Source organism: Lissotriton helveticus, chromosome 5_1 (assembly GCF_964261635.1).
Source record: "Lissotriton helveticus chromosome 5_1, aLisHel1.1, whole genome shotgun sequence".
Classification (NCBI taxonomy): domain Eukaryota; kingdom Metazoa; phylum Chordata; class Amphibia; order Caudata; family Salamandridae; genus Lissotriton; species Lissotriton helveticus.
Genome location: NC_136065.1, coordinates 1,483,458,407 through 1,483,471,218, shown reverse-complemented (window position 1 = coordinate 1,483,471,218; position 12,812 = coordinate 1,483,458,407).

Below are 12,812 nucleotides of genomic sequence, written 5' to 3'. Positions count from 1 at the left end.
ATCTCATATAACCATATGTACAAACATCAATAATTTCCATTTCATTTCATAAAAACAATTCCAATGAATTACAGCGTGTCTTGTGGCAACAAAAATAATAGTCTTCAAACAATTCACATTAATTACAGCATTTCTTGTGGCAAGAAAAATAGTAGTCTTCGACGCGCATTTCGACGCAAACTGCGTCTTCATCAGGAAGGCCACATTTAAACCTAAAACATAATTTCTACAGTTATAGTACAGTTCCTTGATAGAGATTGACCACATTGACCTTCACCTTCACCCAGTGAAAAAAGATGAAAAAGAATAATAGGATGACTTTTGATGTAGATTCATAATTTTTCAACTAAATAATAGTCCAGGCAATTAATGCATTTCTAATTAATTTTTATAGGAGTCTTGGATTTCAAAGGAAGGGGATGACTAAAATCCCATTACTTCCAATTAACCAGTTGGTGATGCGTCCTAATTTTATAATGTCTATTATATTAGAATTATTATAATTTATTGTAATAGAATTGCTGAAACACATTTCTTACTTGATAAAAAAGCTTTATTGTCACATCAATGATTGATGGTCGGGTAGAGGAAAATCCAAAGCTGTAAAGTTATAAGGTGATATAGGAAAATGGATTTAATAACAGAATAGACTCTGAATTAACTTTTAGTAGCTTCCTGGAATCTAATCTTACTTACTATATATTTATAATCAGGGTTTCATATATGTTATGAACTGAATACCCAGCAATAATGAGCGTGGAGATTTCTTAGAGGGTGATGTCCAGTTCTACAGAGAAACAATATTAAAAACAACTTATTTATATATTATTCTATATGTCTATATTCGGTTATCTCCCAAATATTATTCTATATGAATCTCAATTATCTTTATTACCTTAAGAGTCTTTTCTCTTTCATGGATTTTATGCTTCTTTTGACAATATTCACAATTATTAAAGTGAAATTTTCTGAATACTCGGACCTCTGTTGGCAGTGCTAGGAGAGATAAAAAACTATACATATTTCACCATATAGTTCTCCATATAGAGCAATATATATGTTATTCTTCCATATATTAGAGTCTAAACCTCACTATGTAGCTATAGCTACATCTACTTATTACAGGAGTATTGTATTATTATTTCAAAGATTTTGTAATACATTATTAATTATTGCATCTTTGCAGGGAATGTTAGCGTTGATACGATATGGCAAGATAACAACGTCGCTTATCTAATGATATCTTGCATTAATAGAAGCGGTTACTGACGACATATCTCCGAGTTCATATTCCTACATTTAGATATTTAAAGTCCACTATTTGTCAAAAATGTTTCCATCTCTTGTTATTTTGTATTCCGCCACTATTAGCAACTAATAGAAAACGGATTCAGCAACTTCGCTTGTCTGTAGGCTTTAAACTCCAATACAAAGTATCTAATGACAGCCTTAGACAGCTCATAAACCATCATTTCAACTGACCCTTTTACAGGGATTATTTTCAAACATGAGCGCACTTACAATTTCTTCTCTTATACCTTGACGTCAATAGAAATAACTATGTAGGTTGGCTATATTGACAGGGACTCAATATTAAACATATTTAGGGGGCTCTACCACTATCTTTTGTAATTATCATATACAGCGAACCTATACGGGAGTAAAAAGGCTTACCTATTGATGAGCGCGGTTTTCTTGTAGTCCTTCTTGTCGCCGTTTAAGCGTCCTGACTCGCGATAGCAACCCCAGTATTTAAACTGCGGTTATTTATTCAGCTTTTGCCCGCGTAAACGAAAAGGTAGCGCACCATGATTGGGTCGTCTATAACACGTGGTTTAGATTGACGTCCTGTATCGGATTGGTTTATTTACATCTGTTCCAATTGGTTGCTTTAGGTCACATGGGTCGCGATTTTTTTGATACTACCTGGTATTTTTATTGAAACTAGATTAAGTAGGTTATAATAGCACACATAGTGCGTAAAGATCCCTAATTTCATACCGAGGATAATTGAAACAGTGATAAGAATAACTCTTACTTCCTGGTATTTCCAAAAGCTAGATACAATAAACCAGATTAGCACATATGATGCATGTAGATCCCTGATTCTATATCAAAACAGTGATTAGATTATGTATAAACTATTTAAACAGCATTTATATTGTAATCTATTCTCTCTCTTAATATCTTCAGTAGTTTATTCCTAATTCCATCTAAATTCTGCAATAACTATCTTAATCCTCGTTTTTATATATTATGTTAGATCACTTCTCTTTATATAAATATATTATTTTCATAATTACTGTAAAGGGGCACATAGTGTAATTACAGAATTATATGGCATTTTCCCATGGTAACTCATTATATAATTCTCGTACAGCTGTATTTAGAGAAAAAATCCAGAATACTTCCTTCTTCTTTCATATGTTAGTACCTTCAATTTCTCCTTTTGCTTTAATTTTTTCTAAGATTTTCCATTTCATGTCCGCGGGTTTATGTTGGAGATCAAGATAATGTTTTACTAAGGGCGCATTGACTTTCCCCGTACTTATTCCTGAATGATGTTCAGTAATTTGAATTTTGAATTTAAAAACATTTATATAGCGCGCATTTACCACGCGGTTTCTTGGCGCTTTTAGATTGCGAGGAGGCAGCAGGAGCGGAGGGGGTTTTAGACAGCGTGGGCTCGGGAGAAAAGCAGGGTTTTAAGACCTTTACGGAACTCAGTATAGGAGGGTGTCATGCGAAGTTCCGCAGGAAGGGAGTTCCAAAACATGGGGGTGAGAACTGCAAATTTGGTTCCGCCCGCCTTTTTCTTTCTGAACCGGTGAGTGGTGAGGAGTGCCTGGTGGGTGGAACGGAGCTTTCTGCCCGGTGTGTAAGGCTTAATGGCGGAGCAAATAAACTCCGGGGCAGTGCCCATTTTAGCCTGAAAGGTGAGGCAACCAAGCTTGAATAAGGCTCGCTCTTTCACCGGCAGCCAGTGCAGTGCCTGCAGTAAAGGGGTGGCGCGATGGTATTTAGGCAGGCCATGGATCAGGCGGGCAGCCTGGTTCTGCACTAGCTGCAGCCGGTGGGTGGCGTAGGCCGGAGCGCCATTATAGATGATGTTACCATAATCAAGGCGCGAGAGCACCATAGCCATCACTATAATCTTTACGGCGGGTAGGGAAAAAAAGCGAGAGATCTTCCTAATAGTTCTGAGGGAAAAAAACAGGAGGAGACAACCGAATTAACCTGTGAGTGAACAGAGAGTGAAGAATTAAGAAAGATGCCAAGGGTTTTGACCTTAGGAACGGGAAGCGGGGAAACACCAAGTGAAGAAGGCCAGTGGGAAGGGGACCAGGGACTGCAACCACCTCCGGTCAAGACTAACTCCGTCTTGTCCTTATTGAGTTTGAGGTGGTTGCAGTTCATCCAGTACAGTAAGTCTGACATTAACCACTCGCGAAGTCTTTCCTACATAGCCCAGTCAGCAAGGGGATACAATCAGATACACAACATTCTGTGACTTACAATTCCACATTTGTTGTGCCCGTATTGAATAGCCATTGAATAGGAGAGCTTCTACTTCCATGACGCCATCACAGGATTTACAGACACAGCATTTAAAAGTTCCTTTCACCGGGTTACTACAGTTAATAGTTTTCTGGATTAGAGTATTGGCCTTTGTAAAACGTGAATGAACAATAGTATCCTTGATGTTTTTATTGCGTTTATAGGCAAACAAAGGTTTCGGTAGGGGAGGTTCTTAGGTGGGATTACTGTTTAAAATGTGCCAACTGGAGTTTATGATTTGCTTTACTTTAGTGTTTAATGTTGAATGCTTGGTAACACAAACAAGTTGGTTAGATCTCTCATTTGTGGTACCTGATAAGAGATGATCTCTATCGTAGTAGCTCGCTCTTTTGTAGGACTCATGCACTAACCGGTGAGGATATCCTCTGGCTAAAAATTTCTTTTTCATAGATGTCGCTTGAAAATCGAAATCTGTTAAATTAATACAGTTTCTTCTCAATCTTAAAAACTGTGAAAAGGGGATACTTTGTTTTTGTGTCCGTGGATGATAACTGTTAAAATCTAGTAGTGTGTTCCTTGCTGTAGGTTTTACAAACGGGTCAACTTCAAGTATTCCTGTGTTGTGTCTTATTAAGATATCCAGAAATTCAACTTTCTGTGTACTTGAATGGGCTGTAAATTTAAGGTTAGGGTCTGCTAGGTTTAACCAAGATAAAAATTCCTTGAGCCCATGTTCCTCATTGGTCCAGATAAAAAAGATGTCATCTATATATCTGGACCAATGGGAGATGGACTCAAAGAATGGGGCGATCTCATTAAAAATAATTTTAGTTTCAAAAAGGGCTATGTATATGTTCGCTATTGAGGGTGCCACAGATGCCCCCATACTTACGCCCTTAATTTGTTTAAAAAGGCTATGTCCAAATTCGAATATATTTTCATTCAGCACTATGACTAAGCATTCCAATATAAACATACGTGGACCTGGAACCTCAAATTCTTCCATGAACCATTCTACAACCTCCAGTGCTTCCCTTTGTGAAATATTGCTATACAATGATTCTATGTCAAGTGTTACAAAAATTTCCCTTTCGGGCCGAAACGATATATTCTCCACTCTGTTGATCATATCTCTCGTATCTTGAATATACGACTGAATTTTAGGAATGAATGGTCTAATTTTATTATCTATATAATTAGAAAGAGGATCCGTTACCAAACCAATTGTGGACACAATTGGGTGGTATGGTGGATTTGTTTAATCTTTATGCACTTTGCACTTTCGGGATGCCATAAATACATGGTACTTTGAATTGGAGGAATACTCTGACTGAACTGTTAGTAGTGACAAACATCTTTTAGGCTTATTAGGTTTGCACTAACAGACCTCCTAGTGCTGAAATATCTTGTACTTTTTCTAATCTAAATATTTTCTCACCTGAGATCTATCTATCTCTTTTATTAATTCTATAAGTACTGACCTTCCTATTAATCAGAATTACATATCAATCAGTTTGACATTAAGCGTCATTACCATAGAATATTAAGATATTGCTGTACCCTCCTTTTTTATAAAAGGTAATTCCTGATGGATCGACTAAAAACCTTTGGCTTTTCCGATGAGGAATTCGCAACCCGTGTAGGGTCAAGCATCTCCTTTGATAACAGTTCAAGTATCAATACCCGTAACAATGATGATATCAACAAGCTGATAAACCTCAAAAAGAAATTAAAAAGGATGGAAGTGTATGGGGCATTTATGTGAGATTATCTTAAACTAGGAATTATACCACAAGGACTAAGAGTCAGAAATATCCCAGGATTATTCGTAGAATATAGACAGCTCTTAGAAAAATAGAGCATGATAGCTAATAGGTGCACCAGAGATTTAAAAATTTTAAGAATAGGGACAGCTAAAGAGTTAGTAAATAAACTGAAAGAAGAAATGTTGGAATTAGAGGATAAAATAAAAAAATCAAATGAATTTGAGGAAGCTAAAAAGAAATTAGAAGAGTCTGAAAAGGAAATAGCATCATTCTCAGAATACTTAACAAAACGTAAAACTGAGAAATTGACTAAAGATAAACAGTTTTATTCAAGAGAGAAAACGTATCCTTATTTGGCTGAAAACTTTTATAACCAAAATCAATATCTTAATGAAAACGGCTATAGAAACCAAAAAGTCACTACTTTTTCTGACACTTCTGACTCAGAAGGAGAAAGTAGTTCTACTTATCACGAACCCCATGATCGCAGAGGTACGCACCGTACCCCTGCGATTATGGGATATACGCACTGTACGGTGTGTATGTGAGTGTAAGCTTTTCGTACGAATCGCCCTTACCTGACGTGGACCGTACGAATCGCGTCCACATCTCCCGGTCCAGATCGTACTCGTCGGTTCGTACGGCATGTGTACGATTCGTACGGAGAGGGCTCTGGATACGAATCGTACGGACACATTTTTTCCAGGATCGGAATCGGCCCCATAATGTCAATCAACAATCAAGAAGACCTTTTTTAGCTCAACGAGGGGGGAGACGGGGCAGACAAAAAGTGAGCTATCAGCTACCATCGAGGGAAGAATGTCAGAGTAACCAATATCAACCAGAGAACCCTCATGTCTTAGAGACACGCAAGAGACAATATTGGAGGTAAGGGAAGAAATCCCTATTTTTAATCTGTCCTCCAACCCTATTGATACCATTAGTCTTTCACTGTTCTCAAAAGGTTTGTCTTATGTCCCCCACACATCAACAAATAAGTTTGAATTATATCGAGACATTGTTTCATTTTTTAGAAAAAGCAGATTAAAAAAGTACTTTAATGAAGAAAGGGAGCCAGTAGAACAACCTAAAGATAATGAATTGCGCATTAAATCAACCTTCACTCTGTCATTAGATCAAATTGGCCCAGAAGTAGGTGTTTTGTTTTTGAAAACATAGTTCTTAAACATTTAGACCAAGCATGTAAATCTATACCCAAACCAATCTATAACTTAGACAAAGAAGGATTTCTTACACTAAAAGCTATACAGCAAAATCATGACATAACAGTGAAAAAGTGCTATAAAGGAGGAGGGTATAGCAGTTATTGACACTGGGGTATATGAGCAGAAAATGTTATCCATGCTTGATGAATAAAGATTTTACATGAAGATTAGTCAAAGTAAAAAGGTGTATTGTATGATTAATTAAAATATTTACAATCATCCCCAAAAAAATAAAAAGAATAGAAATGACTTTTACAATTAATACCAAACATCGTTAAAAATTACTCATTAATTTTATTACTTGGTACCATATGATTAGCTAGCATATAAAATGTTATTGATACAGTAATTAAAATTTAGATCTAGCCCGGCTTCTATGTTCCTGCCGACTAAGTGAAGTCTTAATCTGTTTTAAAATCAGTCCATGTAATGCGCGGTTGGCCCGTAGGGTCCAAGCCTGGAGAATCGTTCTCCTCTGTTTTCCTCCTGCTTGGCTCGCCATAAGCGTTTTCTTACTTCTGCCAGGAATTTTACTCCCCGGCAGGCCAGAATTATGGAGGTACCACCCAGCCAGCTTATTACAGCCTGTCTGCATGTGCGAATGTTATGTTCATTAAAGATTGATTTTAAATACCGTCTCCTCAGGGCCATGATTGCTGGGCATACGCATAATAGATGGGTTAAGGATTCCTTTTCATATCCACATAGTCGACACTGCGCTGTTTGTTGTTTGTATGTCCAGGATAGCTGTAGATCTTTGAAACGTGCTGACCCATCCGATAGTCTGTATAGCTCTTTTTTAAATACCCGCTAAAGTGTGATACTAAGTATGCTTGCGGTTTAAGTGATTTGTAGGAGGTAATGATGGTCCACCCATTTATTTATTTTTTAAAACAAATTTTATTAGTTTTATCACAGAGCATACAGCAGTTATAACAGTTCCCACCTCCCCACAATCGTTCGCAATCAGATCCGCCCAATGAGGTTCTAGATGGTGGTCCCCAGCACGAGCTAGGCCAACTGGACATTAGCCCACTAGGCCGATCCTATCTATGTGTTCATGATGCTCAAAAGAATAATAAAGTCAAACTCAACTCTCCCCCCCTCCCAGTCCCCGCCATCGGTGCATGTTACAGTACAGTCGTCGTGGGTCTGAAGCGTGAACGTTGTCAGATGAAAAGTTATGCAATGTACCTGTCGTGTGAGTGGGGGCAGTCCGGCCACAGTGTTAATCCTCTAGGTCATGACGTACATCATAGTCACGTAATGTTTGCACCAGGGCCTCCCACGCCTGCGCAGTCTCTAAAGCCTTGTCGTTCTGCAAGCGCCATTCCATTTGAAACCTCAATGTACTCTCGCCACCCGCCCATTTAAGGAACTCATTATGCCATTTAGTAGCCGCTGGGCCCGTCTGTGACTTCCAGCGTCGTGTGATTTTGCGCTTTGCCAGGATAAGTCCCATATCAATGAATTTGCTCGTAACCTTGTTCTTAGGGGTATGCGGAAACCAATGTAGGATCCCAACAGCTATGTCAAGCTGAAGTTCGCGCTCTGTCACTGCGTTAAGTGTTTCACTCACTTTTGTCCAATAAGAGCCTAAACAAGGACACGACCATAGCATGTGGCCAAGCTCCACCCCACCCGCCCTACATCTGGGACAAGCCGCGGAGTCTGCCGCAAAGTATTTTTTCATCTTCCCCGGGGTCAAGTACGCCCGGTGAAGGGTATAAAAATGAACTAATTGAAATCGCACGTTGCGCGTGCTCTTCCAGGCCCGACGCATCAGCTGCGCCCAAACTGTCTCGGGAGTTTCCTTCCCTATATCCGCCTCCCATTTACTCTTAAGCGTCTCTAGGGTAGGCAAACCCTCATTAAGCATTCTAGTATATAGGCACGTGACTGCCTTAACCGTGCCAGCCGCCATCATAGTATATTGGCAGGCCATTGTTGTTTGCGGTTCAGCAAGCCCTCCCTTCCAGTGCTTCTGTATTGCCCTCGTGAGCGCCGAGTGCAGCAGGAAGTCTCCTTTAGGCAGATCATATCGGTCTAAGAGCGCCCGAAATGGCAGCAGTGTCCCATCTTCATACAGATCACCCACGACTTGTATCCCCGCTTCCTCCCAGCTCTGCAATCTCGACCAGTTCCCGCCATGTGGCAATGCGGTCAACATTCCCAGTGGAATTTCCAGGGCATATGGGTGTCTCGCTCCCGCTCTACGTTGTGTTCGATTCCAGCATAGTCTAAGAGTGAGTTCTTCTTGTGTTCTTCTTGTGTGAGATCATTAAGAGCTAGTCTTTGCTACATGGCTATATAGGAGAGCACATGTCTAGGTATTCCAAGGCCCCGTTTATCTTACGGTCCTCGGAACTCGCGTGCTATCTCCTGAGTATAAATCTGCAATTGAGCCTCTACGTAATACACTTCAAAGTCTGGAACAGCCAGCCCCCCTTCTGGTTTGGGTTTCATAAGTGTTGCAAGGGCTACTCTGTGTCGACCTGTACCCCAGAGAAAAGATACCACCAATGATTTCAGGAGCCGGAAGACAGCAGGAGGAATCCAAATGGGGAGCGTCCTAAAATAATACAGTAGTCATGGGAGCGCCACCATTTTCAGCAACGCTATCCGGCCCGCAACCGATAACGGGAGGGTGGCCCAGAAAGACATACTACCCTTCAGCGCTCTGATACTACGAGAGATGTTGCCCTCCAAGAGATCTGTTGGGGTATGATAGACATAAACCCTCAAATATTTCAGACAGTTGGGTTCCCATCTGATTGCCCTCATCGTGGTGGGCTGGGTCTCCCCTTTCCGCACCGGGAATAAGCATGTCTTGGACCAGTTGACTCGGAGGCCAGACATTTCGCCAAGGTGGTCAATAAGTTGTCCACTCCCTTCAGAGCTCCATCAGCATCTTCAAGAAAAAGCAAGAGGTCGTCAGCGTACAGAGAAATGAGCTGCTGCCCCGCCAAGCCCCGCAAACCTCTGCAGTGTGCCCCCGTGCGGACCACCATTGCAAGAGGCTCCATCAACAGTGCAAAGAGCAACGGGGATAGCGAACACCCCTGTCTCGTGCCTCGTTCCACCGGGTATTGCGGAGATATCAGTATGCCCGATTTTACTCTGGCCTTTGCCGAAGCATATAGCACAGATGTCCACTGCAGGTAGCCTTCACCCACCCCGTAGTGCCTGAACACCTTACAAAGGTATTCCCATTCGAGGCTGTCGAATGCCTTTTCCAGGTCGACCGACAATATCATGGGGTGGGGAGCTTCCGCATGATCTCTCTCCAGTAGCCGTATCAGGCGGCGTATGTTCATAGTGGTGTTGCGTTTCGGGATGAAGCCCGTTTTGTCTTCATGAACCAATGTGGTCATGTGTGCTAACAGCCTGGATGCCAAGATGCTACTCAAGATCTTGTAGTCTGTCGTGAGCATCGATAATGGTCTATAGGATGCTGTATCGTTGCTCCCCTTATCGGGTTTAAGGAGAGGGATTACTAACGCCTCTCGCATAGAATGCGGTAGGCGGCGCAGTTCCTTCGCCTCCCTATAGACTATCAACAATTGTGGATCCAATAGATCAGCGTACAATTCGATGGGCAAACCGTCGAACCCCGGAGTTTTATTGCGGGCCATTTGTTTTATGGCGCCGCGGATTTCCCCTAGTTCGATATCTCTGCCCAGGTTCTTCGCCTGTTCAGGGTCTAACACCGGAAAGGGGAGGTCCTCCAAAAATTCGTCTATGGCCGACGAGCCTGCCATTAGTTTACTCTGATATAGTGTCTCATAATAGCTTGTGAAACAGTGCAGGATTTCAGGTTGGGTATATACTTCAACACCCTCAGCCGTGCACATGGATACGATAGGGGAGCTGCGCCGCATGGGGTTGGCAAGCCAGGCCAACAAGGCTCCCGAATTGTCACCCTCCGCGTGGGATCTGGTTACATATGCCTTGTGGTCAAAGCTATGTAACCTTTCAACCTCAGCTGCTACTGCCTCCTTCGCAGCTACACATTGTTGTTGTAGCTCTGGGCGTCCAGGCCGTGTGAGCTCCAATTCTCGGAGTTTCCTATCTGCCTTATCGAGGTCGTCCAAGAGCACCCTACGTATTCCCACCTTCTTAGCTATACAAAACCCTCTGACAACTACCTTGAAGGCATCCCATTCTGTCGCCCTCTCCCCCGCTGTGCCCTCGTTCTCCCCAAAGTATTGTGTTATCCTTTCCTCTAACTCTTTTTGGAAGGGTTGGTCCGCTAGCATCACGGGGCGCAGCCTCCAGGTAGGAACACAGGAGGCGCCCGGCAACCACCGCACATCAATCAGTAAAGGATTGTGGTCAGAGATCGTCCTAGTCAGATATTCAGTTTTGGTAATGGCTGGTATCAGCGTCGAGGAGCACAGCAGCGCGTCCAGTCGTACATGCAGTTCGTGCATTCTCGAGAAAAAGGAGTAATCACGGGTATGCGGATGCTGGGCGCGCCAAATGTCAGTAAGACCCCACCTTGATTGCCACTCCTGTCTACCTTTAGCTATGCGATGCGTCGGGGAGTCTACCAAAGGGGGATGTGATCTATCGAGGTCAACATCTAGCACCGAGTTGAAGTCGCCTCCTAACAGCAGGGGTCCTACCAAGAAGTGGGCCAGTGAGCCTGAGAGTGTCGCAAGAAATGCCAGCTGGTCCGCATTGGGTGCATAAATGCTGCAGATGTTAACGTCTTTGTCTCCAAGTTTCCCCGCTATATCCACAAACCGCCCCTCCGGGTCTACCACCTGTTTGGCCACTTGAAAAGGGACTCCAGCCCTGATCCAAATCAGCGCGCCCCTCGCGTAAGCTGAGTATGTAGTGTTGTATAGTTGGCCTCTCCATCTGCGCTGCAATGCTATCCCCTCAGCCTTCATTAAGTGTGTCTCTTGCAATAACGCTATCTGAACTCCCCTACGTATCAAATAAGCATGCACTTTGTGTCGTCTCGTCATGGTATGTAGTCCCCGTACATTCTAGGTAATGCATTTCAAGTTAGATATTTCACCCATTATCCCACAACGTACCACTCCCCTTTCTCCTCCCCGATTCCATGTGTTTCAAATGAAAAAAATTCTCAGCACCGATGGCATGCCCACCCTCCAACAGTATAACATTACCCAAGCCCTCCTCCCCCCCAGAACAGGACCCAAAGATCGCAATCTAGTTCCCATCCAAACACTCCCAAAAGAACCAGTCAAATAGTCTAAACGGTAGTCACCGTAGGTTCGCCTTAAGGGCAATAGGGGGGGTCGAGTACCAACGGGAAGTCGCCCTCCACTCAGACATCCCGTGAGCGATCGAGCCCTTAAGAGATTCGTACAGCGCAAAGCTTCACCCTCCTCCCATCCTTAAATCAGTTATCAACACCCTCCATCAGTGCGTAGCAATCAGTGCACCATTGTTCGGTCCCCATCCACAACAGCTCACCAGTAGTTCTCATTGTTCATCTAATATTCCTTCTGCCGTCCCCGGGGTGACTGAAGGCAGCGGCATACTGTCGGTTTCTGAGTACTCAGTTTCGGAGCGGTCATCGCCCTTGCCGGACTCCGTGCCTTCCGTCGCGGCAGCTTCTTGCGATCCCGATATACTGGAGACCACTTCCAGAACACCCCGTCGCTCCACCGCCGTTTCCAGCAGCGAAGGACGCCCAAGTCCTCTGCGTCTGTTGCGGATCCGTCTGGACTTCCGTCGCAGTTGACCTTCAGGTAGTGTTGCAAGGTGTGAGCTAGGACCGTCTTTGCCAGCTCTGTACAGTTCTAGCCAGGCACATGCTTCATCAGGCGTATCAAAGAATTTGGTGGTATTATCAATTATTATTCGCAGTCTGGCCGGAAATAAGAAGGAGTACTGGATGCCCTCGCCTCTCAATTCTCGCTTGACCACCAGGAAAGAGGTCCGTTTACGCTGTGTGTCATATGTGTAGTCCGGGAAGATGTTGACTTTACTGTTTTCCAGCTGGAAGGGACCGTTCAGCCGAGCATTTTGAAGCAGCTTGTCTCTATCCCTATAGTGCAGCAGCCGCGCAACCACCGGGCGCGGCTGCTGCACTATAGGGATAGAGACAAGCTGCTTGTCTCTATCCCTAGGGTCCCGTCCCGGCCCTGCTGCAGCGGCCGGGACGGGACCCTATGCGCCCGTTCCAACGTGTAAAAGGGGGATAAGCCTTCCGGCGCCTCCACTGTCCTGAGCCAGTCCTCGAGAAAGCTAACCATATCTCCTCCTTCAATTTTTTCTGGAAGCCCTACTATACGGACATTGTTCCGCCAGTTACGCCCTT